The following is an 11,497-nucleotide window of genomic DNA, read 5'->3' as shown; positions in this document are numbered from 1 at the left end:
ACTCACTAATATAAATACATTTGAAGAGAGTGTATCCATTTTGTGAAAAGCTTGAATTCTCAGCATTTTTGTATTATTTTTTTAAATAAATTTATTGGCCATTGTATATAATTATTTTTATTCTATTTAAATAATATATAGGCCATATATAATTATATTTGTAATTTTTTATTTGTTTGTTTTAATATATATACATATAAAATATATAATTTATTATTGTTAATAGCATAATTTATATTTTTATCTTTCATAAATATCATGAATAATTTAAAATAATTTACATACACATTAAATTAAAAAAATATATATTATTTACAATCACCTTTTTATATATTTGAATGAATGTGATTTTGATGTCCATTTTTTTAAAATATTTTAGTTTATATACTTTAAACTACAAAAATAATTCAATTAAAATTTTAGAAAAATTTTAATCTTTTATGCATATAATATAGTAATTGATAATTATAAATTATAAATAGAAAGAATATTTAAGTCAATGATAAAACAAATGTAAATAATTTTTTTTGTTGATAATAAATCCATTATATTCTATAACATAGATATTGAAAAGCTTTTATTGAAAAATGTGATATGATAATTAATATTCAAATTTAAAGACATTATAGAAAAGAATCTATAGGAATTTGTGATATAATCATTAATGTTGAAATTTAATGAAGAATCATATATATATATATATATATATCGGTAGACACCCAAATACATAATGAGGTCGGCCTAATATCAACAAAGTCCAACGGAAAAGATTTTCAGTTCGCGGCCCAGTATTCAGTCAAATTCATCGGCCCAAATCGATGAATGGGCCCAGCAGCAAGTTTGGCCCATTGCATATGAGAGTCCAGGTAAAAATGCAAGCAACCTATTGGAGATGGAAATATTTAGTCAAAAGGTGATAAAAAGGAATCTAAGGTTGTTGGAGAAAAAAAATGGATAAAGCCTTATCCAAACAAAATTCAAAAGATAGCAACAAGATTAAAAGATAAGGGCCACGCAGAAAAATGAACACGTCATTCCATCGTAATCTTCTTCTTCGTTTAATTTTTTCTCTAAATTTTTTAATGTATATTTCTTCTATATTTTAAGAATTTTTTCTATTAGTTTCAATTTAATTTCCAACTTTCTTTCTTGTTTACAATCTTATTTTTCTTTCGTTTTTACTTTAATTTTTCGGTTATCTCAATATAGCCCGGATTCTTTCTTGAAGAGGCCGAGAAATCTTTCGAAACATATTGATTCTGACAGGCTTTTTCGATTAAACCGTCAGAGGTAATTTTTTACGACAACAATATCATAATATCTTGTATATTTTTCACCATTGCTCCATTTTTGAAAGGCAAGAATTGGCACCAGTAATATAATGGAGATTTGCTTCCCGCTTTTGGCCATGGTTGAGTGTTGGAAAATGGATGAATTATTTAATTGATAGAATTTAATTTTAGATTAAATTTGTAATTTTTGGAATAAATTATTCGGTGAGTTGGAATGCATGTAAGTTGTATAGTAGTTATTGATATTATAGTGAAGCATATAAATGCAGGTGGTAAGCGCGTGTCAATTGCCTGGACCATATAATGACACAAGTACACGAGCATGAATTTTATCTTTGGCTCAAAGGTTTTGGTCGTGGTTGTGGGTTGGACTTAAGTTTGATGAATGCTAGATTTGATGAAGTTTATTATGCTCCGAAGCCAAATCAGAATAATAAAATATTTTGGCGAAGTCCAAAAAAATATATTTTTGTGTAACGAAAATATAGCCCAAAAATTATAATTATACGTATGTATGATAAATTATTATTTGAAATTTAAAATATTCAAATAATATATTTATGATCGGAAATTAAGTATGGTGTTTATGGTCGAACATTACCGAAATTATGACTGGCGGTTACCGGCCATTAAACGTCGGCGGTTCCAACTCAGAATTAAACACCCCCAAGGTTGGAGTGCCTATATAAGACCACTTCCATCATTCCATTCAACACACCACAAAGAGAAGATCTTTTATCTCTAATCCTCTCCTCCCCGGAAACATTTTTCGGTGAAGTTTTCGATGACTTGTCCGGTACAAACCCAACAAATTTTTCTTAAATATTAAGCCTCCCGAGATAGTTTGAAGTCTCCTTATTTTAGTTTGTCAGGGCTCTGAAATCTTGGGGTGCCACCTAATTTGGAGACGAACGTCGTTTTATCTTTTGGAACGTTGCGCTACGAACTGGAGGCACTACCGGGGCGTATTCGTTTTTACGGAGAGAGGTTATACATCGAATCGATGTGATTATCAAACTTATTTCAATAAATTATTATTGATTATCAAATTTATTTCGATAAATTATTATTGATTATCGGATTTATTTCAATAAATTATTCTGATTGTCGAATTTATTTTGATAAATTATTATTTGATTATCGAATTTATTTCGATAATTAGAGAGAAATTTTACCTCAACTCGACGTAATTATCGAATTTATTTCGATAAATTATTTTGATGTCGAATTCTATTCTTCGATAATTATTTGATATTCTTGTGATATAATAATTTTGTAACACTTCCGATCGGGAATCCTACGCTACGTTAAAGACCAGTGGCATCGATCTAACCCATCGGATTGAGTCTTTGGCGGTTCAAGAAAAATTCATGCTTCGTGTTACGTTATAGGAAAAATATCATCTTTATTTTGATGTGCTTTCAGATTTTGCTAATGTGTGTGTCCATAGTGTTGTTATGTCTGTCGTAAGGGCTTATTGAGTTTTATATGCATTGTGTCTAAACTTTGTAGTGATGTATGTTGTAGTAACTGTATGTAAAAAGATATGCAAATGAAATTGAAGTTCAAGTTCGGATTTTTGGGATTCTGCAAAACGATACGAAGCATGATTTGCTTTGGGTGAAATCTCTTACCAAATTGCTTGGCTATCAGATCAAACAATTAACTGAGTTTAATTATATGATTATGTTCATTTGTATTTAATTATAAGTTTAACACTCTATTTTACTTTTACTTTCTTCTTCTTCACCTAATCAAACAAATTCGGAAAAAACAAACTGTGGTAACAAATTGGTATTCAACTCCCCAGAATTCAGGATCTGATTCTGCCACCGGATGGTACTATAATTCTGAGGTAGGATATGTTCTCTAAGGAAAATATGCCATCATCAGAAGTAGTAGTAGCAACATTGGGGAATAGGAAACTGAAAAAGTGAAACAAACAAAAACAAGGGTTTTGTACCAGTGATTTTATTATTATAAATTGTAACTGAGGTGGTTTTTTTTTTATTATTTAAAAATATCAATACTAAATTCCATTTAGTATTTTTTAATCATTTTTTCTAATGTGTTTAGTGTATGAGAATTTTTATACTTTTAATCTCAATTTAGATCATTTTAAACTATTTTGTTATATTTTAAATATTGGGAAAAAAAAATTAATAGTAGTTTCAATATAAACTCATTACTTTTAGTTCAATTATAAACAATTTCATTCAATTTTTGTCTCACTGTTTAAAAATTGACAGAAATTACTGATGTGGACATAATGGGTTGACATGACAGCTGACTCGAAAATAATACGGCCATGTACAATTATACATGTTTATATTGTCACACGGTTGTGTACAATTATACACACTAATGTTGTCACACATCTGTGTATTTTTTTATTTCTGATCTAAAAATTTTATCTTCTTGGTTATGTTTTTTTTTGTTTTTTTTTTTTAAATATGTATATTGAATTTAAAGTAGTTGGTATAATAAAAAATTAAACTGTACCAATTTGAAAATATTAAAGTCCAGTTCGACCGTGTTGTGTCCATGTCAGTTGTCATATCAATTTCGTTTCTTCCATGTCAACAATTTTCATTAACTTTTGAAATGTAAAACTAAAATTGATTGAAATAGTTTATAATGGAATTAAATGTGACTAAAATTGATGAGTATTTTTGTTCGATAATTTTATGAAATAAACGCGGAATAAACTTGATTTTATTAAAGAAATATCAACGAAAATACAAAACAAAGTTTGAATTAGGGCTTGGTTTTTAGGCTCAGCCCCAATATCACCCAAGAACTCCAAATTGACACAAACACATGTAAATCGTGACAAACACAACGAAACCGGCCCAAGACCCTTAACCTACACCAAAAACAACCCCTACATATGAAGAAGAAGGCTTACGGCACAAAACAGTGGAAAAAATAATACCACAGGTACAGACGAAGCCACGGCTGACGAATGGAACCCCTTGCAGTTCGTAGATGTCCCAAACAGGGGAGAACTACAAGCTCAAGAACATAGACTTTCCAGAAGAGTTCCACGGCCAAGAACAGAATCGCGATGTAGAGAGAAGTGAGAGAGAAGAAGGTAGCGAGAGAGAGTTGAATCCCTGAGAAGAAGTGTTAATCCCTGCCGCTCCCTCCCAATCCATATAGATATATAATGGATCAAATCAAATCAACGGCCAGTAAGAAGCCCCTTGATCGAACGGCATATGATGTGGGTCTAATAAACACACGGGTCACGGGTGCCGGGTCGCAGGTGACAGGTCACGGGTTAGGGCCAGGTTCCAATTGGGCCACAAATTAAATTATGTATGTGTTTTGGTGTATGGATACAATATTGGTCTTCATACAAATTTTATTGACCAAAATTTCATAACAGATATTTGGAATTTGAATAGTAAAAATTTTGAAAAAGAACTAAAATTGACGAGTGTATTTGTTCGAGAGTTTGAAATTCGCATAGTAAAATTTTTGAATTGGAATAGTTGTACGATGCGATATAAATAGGTGTTGACGTGATGTTTTGAATGTAAAATTCATTTTTAATATAATATAGAAAATAAAAATTAGATTGTTTAATTAGATGATTGTGGGGGCAAATTTTTTGTAAATAGTAAAATTTTGAACCGGCTAAAACCGATGAGTGTGTTTGTTGACTAAAATTTTTGTGGGCTTATTTTCTTTTTTGTTTGTTACACTTTAATTTATATATTTCTAGTTTTGGTAAAATTTATTAAATCGAAATATATTTAATAAATATAAATCATCATATATATAAGACCACTCAAAACCTCTTTATTTATATCTCTTCTTAATAAATAAATATTTTTTTATCTATAAACCTCTTTATTTATATCTCTTCTCAATAAATAAATATTTTTTATCTATATTTGAAACATTTTAACTTAGTTTATCTTAATTATAAATAAATAAATATTTTTTAAAAATTATTTGTATTATTTAAAATTTTATTCTTTATAAAATGATATCTATATTGCATATATTTTTTTTAAAATGTAATCTTTAAAATATTTATACATATTATTTTAATCACATGTATTAATTCTTATTTTAAAATTATAACAACACTATTCACATAAAGAATTAATAAAATAATAAATTAATTCAATATTATTAACCAATTAGATTTTGTTACCTTAAATACAATATCACTAATGAAATAAGTCATTTCAACTATTACAAAAATGTATGTATTCTAATATTGTGTTATTATATATTGTATTTTTAAAATAATATTTATAGAAAATTGTGTCACATGAAAACACAAAGTAAACAAACTCTTTGTATATTATAAAAGAGATATTTTGGGTATGTATTTTTTTATGTTAGATATGAAGAATCGTCTTAGTAATATAAAAATAATATTTTTATATTCAATATTAATTTTTGTGAGTAAATAAAATGCAATACTCCTTCATTTGTCATTTAAATTTATTTTTACTTTATTTTTTTTATCATCTAAATTTATTATTATTTTATTAATAAAGTATCACTTTTTTTACTTTTTATTTACCCGAGAGAATAAAAGTATTTATTTTTATCTATTTTCTTAAAATTCGTACCTAGTTAAATGAGCATGAATAATGGAATTAGTATTATATATATTATGTAAGTATGCGTAAAAGAATAGATTTTTAATAATATTTATAAGGTTATAAAAAAAATATTGGATGAACATGCGTAATATTATAATATTAAAAAAAAAAATTCAAGAATATCAAGTAGTTATATATGCTTCACATAAGAAATTAAAATAATTAAGAATGACACATACATAATTTTAAAAATAAATAAATAAATATTTATCCATACCTAAAATTATCACGAGCTTTAACTAATTAATATAAATAATAAAATTATATTATTCATTTTAATGACCAAATTAAGAAAAAAAAAAAAAAAAACCCAAGAATATTATTATAACACTGTGATACAATATTTAATTTAATTACCGCCATCCATCTAGGAGTGTGTTTGTTTGAAGGATTTTGGAGGATTTTAATTCACTATTCATCCAATTTTTTCCCCCAAAAATATCAAATCAAACACCTATTTTTCATTTTTTATATTATACTAAAAATCAATTTTACATTCAAAACATCACATCAAACCCTATTTATATCACATCATACAACTATTCAAATTCAAAATTTTTACTATTCAAATCCCAATCCAAAATCCAAACCCCCAAACAAACACACCCTAAATATCCAATCATATACATGTGATAAAGATACTAATGGGTAGGAATAATATTGATGACAATGACATATAACAAATTTCATGCACTTCAGTACATTATTATTATTGACTAGGCTTTATTTACTTTATTTTTATTGTTTGTAATTTTATTTTTTATTTATGTTAAATATGATATTTGAAAAATAATAATAAAAGAATAAATAATAATAATTTAAAAAAAAAAAGTGAAAAGAAATCACTAGTAAACTAAACGATGAAAGACATATTTTCAAAATAAAAAAGTGGCTCGGGGGTTACCTAAAAGGTCGATTCGTTCCATTCATACGGTGGCTTCATGATTGCACATAATTAATATTTTCATTCTTTTTCAATTTTCTTATTTTTTAGCTAATTATTTGAATATTAATATGAGTTTGGCGAAATTTCCTAATATATATTAGGCTCATTTTGTTGTGTTTTCTAGAAAATTTGGATGATAATCCACAAAATTACTTACCGCTGATAGTTCATCGCTAGGTTAAGTATTGTATTCTCTTTACATTTGTAGACCGATATTTTTGCAGTCTAACACAAAAACCTTCACAATGAAGGATATGTTTTGTTTGTTTTACAGTGGTTGTATATGTTATATAAATAAATTATGCGTATCTTTAATAGCTTAAGTTTTCAGATGAAGCAGTTATTTACATCATTTAACATGGTATTATAGTCGTGATGTTCGTGTTAGGTATTGATCATAGTTAGGATTTTCGAGATTATCATATCTGTTAAAATATTTGCGAAAATATAAATTGTATTATTGATAAAAACAAAAGTTACAATGTTCATATATATGGGTATATATGTGGATTCCAAATGGCTATATATACAAAAATACACAAACATTTCATCTCAAACTCAAGGTGGTAGAATAGAAACCAACTTGAGTTTGCTCAACAATATAGAGAACCGACTTGGGAAGAAGGATTAGGTGAAGATATCCGCAATTTGATCTTCGGAAGAAATAAGAGATACGTGAACAATACCGGTATAAACATGTTGTCGAACAAAGTGGCACCACCTACCCAATCAGCATCAGAGAAACCAGCATGGAGAGTCAACAGAGAAGTAAAGACCATGTAAAAGTGTTCACTGACATAGTGAATGATGCACAACATAGTAGCGTAGTGAATTGTCTGGGGGTTAGTCATGAACTGACTAATAACATGAATGGCATAAGCTATGTCAGGACGAGTGACCATCAAATAGATCAGGGATCCCACCAACTGCCTATAGAGAGAGGGATCCTCTAGTGAAGTGCCATCGAGAAGAGTAAGTTGGTAGTTCCCCTCGGGAGGGGTGCATGCGAAGAGTCGGAATAAGAGGACTGACCAGCCTTGGTATTCTTGGGACAATACGAACATATGTGGCTCTTTTGATTACAGTAGCGACAATCAACCTTAGGGCAGTGAAACAAAATTTGAGCAACATTTGGGCAATTGTGACATTTATCAGACTGAGGTGGTCGGGCATCCTTGCGAGTATCTCGGCTATGAGGAGTAGAAGAGGAAACTGCCAAGACCAAATCAAGGGTAGGAGCCTTGAGCATCTTGAGACGGGTGTCCTCAAACAAAATCTCGTTTATTGTTGTCTTTAAGGAAGGCAAGGGATGAAGATAAAGCAAAGAAACACACACAAACTCATATTATGGACCAAGCTTCATCAAGAGTTGAATCAATCGAAAGTGCTCAATTTGTATATATGTTTCATCAATGCGATCTCACATAGATTGTATAGTAGAAATGAACTCATTCATACTATGGTTCGAGTCGTATGTTAGTGCATTCAACGACCCAAGAAGCTGATAGTAATGTATACCCGCAGTGGCCTAATATCGATGCTGCAAATAATCCCAAACTTTTTTTGCAGTATCCATGCGGCGAAGTTGAATCTGAATGAACTTGGAAGATGTATTCTGAATCCAAGTAAGAATAATGTAATTCTTATTATCTCACTCATCCAAGACATTCTGATAATCTATGAGCTCCTTATTGGTGAGGGGTGCTGTAAAGGTGACAGTGGGAGCAACTGGTGCAGTAAAGTCGTCAGTAACATAACATCATAATCCTTTACCAATCAAGAAACTTGTTTATTGATTCATCCCACAAATTATAATTATCTCCAAAAAGGATAACAATAATCTCGTAAGTGTCCACACGATCCATATTAAAAGTCATACTATGAAGCGATAAAATCAAAAATAGTATATCGCACAAAAGAATTGTGCAGAAAACAGACTGAGTAGACCAACCTAGTAACAATTGCAAAATAATTCGAATCAGATGGCAAAATCGACCATACACTAACGTCGGGAATCGAAACAAGAGGTGGCAGCTGAAAACCACTAGACGCACCTCATGTGCGGCAGGAAGACGAAGGCACTAAGAGGGGTTTGACGCCAATTTGTGTCGCCGGTGCGTGAGATCACGACACGCCGCCGACACTGGCAAAACTTTGGGGCGGGCCGGTCTCAAGGCGGTGGTGGCGGCGGTGTCGTTTGATGAGTGGCGGTGGACGGCAAAACGAGGCGGTGGCATGGTTCAGGCAAAATAAACCGTAATTTGTTTTTATACCGTGTTGGAATATTTGCGAAAAATAAAAATTATATTATTGACAAAAAAGAGTTACAATGTTCATATATATAGGTATATATATGCGAGACCTAAATAATTATATATAAAAATATACGAACAATCTCAAGAGGGAAATGCTGAACTATTTCACTTAACAATCAATTGGTTTTAAATTGAAATCTTGAATTCTTTCTTAATAGAAAGCACGAGCCTATATGATTCTTTCGAACAAAAATAATTTGTTCAGTATACATTTTTCTCTATTTTTACTATTCAATCTTTCAAAAAAATTCAGCAATACAATATTCAATACTTATTTTACCTTTTAAAAAATAACAAACAAACAAAAACCAAGTAAATATACATAAAACCTCATCCATATTTTCCAATATATATATTGAATAAAAGCAAAAAATAGGCAGCAATTAATTCCTTGATGCATTTATTACATGCATAGGAACACAACAGCTGCCTAATCTCATGACACTATATATATATATATATATGCATACACTAACAATATTCTTGAATTTTGTTAATTTATTTATTTATTTATTTATTATTATTATTATTATTATTATTATTAACCCACAAACAGAACCTTTTTAAAATGCTATATGAAAATGAGAAATTAAATTAAAATAAAACTATTTGAAAGTAATATATATGTGTGTGTGAAAAACCTATTATATATATATATATTTAAAAAAAAAAAAAGGGGGTAATGTGAAATGCCAAATATATATAATTAGTATTTGAGATGATTTTGGAGAGGCATATATGCATGTGCATGAATGAAATAAGCAATCATTATCAATATTCGTTAAATTGATGTTTGATCTGTGTCCAATTATTAATTTTTAGAATTCTCAATTCCCACGCAAATCCCTTAATTTGACACAAATATCTCCTCTTTGTGCCTACAAATACCCAAATAAGTAAATCTTACAAATACTTTGCTTTTGTTTGGTTTTGATTTGAATTTTGATTGATTTTGTTAAAATATGAATCTAAATTTTTTTGTTTGTATATATTTACGATGATATACAAATAATTTAAATAAGATAAGAATCCTACGAATATTTTAAATAAGACAACTAACATAAATATAATATATTACTTCTAAATATATTTTTAACACCCCTCTTCAAACTCAAGATATGATCGAATAAACTTGAATTTGTCAGAAGTGACCGAAAAAGATATAGCCGAGATCTTCCACGTACGAATTTGAATTCACCAAGATTAACTGAAAGTGGTGTAGCCGTCCACTGGATCAGATTCAGAAGCAGAACTCTCAACACCATTAGAATTGAAAATAGGACTCGCTCACTCTTAATAGAGCTAGAGTCGAAAACAGGACTCGCTCGCTTACAATAGACCTAGAGTCGAAAACAGAACCCCCTCGCTGTCAATAGAGTTAAAGTAAAAAAACAGGACTCTCAACGGCGTTAGAGCTGAAAGTAGACTCTGTCAATGGAGTAGTAGAGACGGAGACGACATGAAAATAACAGCATGACCGTGAATAGAAGCGGATACATCAATAAAATATATATGATATATAACGGGTTATAAATGTACTCGGAGAGAATTTGACTCTAATATCATGTTAGAATATGAAACTAAAATTTTCTATTTCAATCATAAGAATACATACATATTTATAGTGATATACAAATCATCTAAATAAGGCCTGAATTCTACGAATCTCTTAAATAAGACAACTACTATAGATATAATATATTGTTTCTAAATATATTTTAACAGATTTAAATAATATTTAAATATGATCGTATTTTATAAGAAATATTATATTTTTATTGAGAAGCATGCACATGAAAATCAAAATTTTTTGTTTCTTTTTTTTAAATCAAAGTCACAATTATTAAGTTTGTATATTTCTCAATTTACATATATTATTTTCTCCCATAAAATTTTTAATCAAAATACTATTTAAATAAAAAATTAAAATTAAAATTAAAATTTCAGTTTCAATTTCAAACGAAAACTAAACAAACCCTCACTTATTATCATAATACTATTATTATTATGCTAAATGAATATCATTTAACATGGTGACAACAATTCAAATATAAATCGACAACACATAAGTTACAATGCTCGATAATACAGTTGTGTTTATTTGGGGGATTGGATTTTAAATCTATTATTCATTCCATTTTTTTTCCTCCAAAAATATCAAGTAAAAAACACTTATTTTTTATTTTTTATATTAAACTAAAACACAATTTTACATTCAAAAAATCACTTCAACACCTATTTATATCACATCATACAACTATTCAAATTCAAAATTTTTATTATTCAAATTCCAACTCAAAATCCAAACTCTCAAAT

At 28.9% G+C, this 11,497-nt stretch overlaps 1 long non-coding RNA gene across 1 annotated transcript; it reads left to right on the top strand.

Moving 5' to 3' along the window:
• Positions 1-1,098: 1,098 nt before the first annotated feature.
• On the top strand, positions 1,099-3,196 carry LOC127244721 (uncharacterized). The gene is made up of 2 exons (XR_007837323.1): positions 1,099-1,290; positions 1,562-3,196. It is a non-coding gene; the product is annotated as an uncharacterized LOC127244721 (long non-coding RNA).
• The last annotated feature ends 8,301 nt before the right edge of the window (positions 3,197-11,497 follow it).

The sequence above is a fragment of the Andrographis paniculata genome, unplaced genomic scaffold, assembly GCF_009805555.1.
Source record: "Andrographis paniculata isolate CXL003 unplaced genomic scaffold, ASM980555v1 Contig21END, whole genome shotgun sequence".
In the NCBI taxonomy this organism is placed as follows: domain Eukaryota; kingdom Viridiplantae; phylum Streptophyta; class Magnoliopsida; order Lamiales; family Acanthaceae; genus Andrographis; species Andrographis paniculata.
Note: the sequence above shows the minus strand (reverse complement) of the source record. Positions and strands in the feature narration are given on the sequence as shown.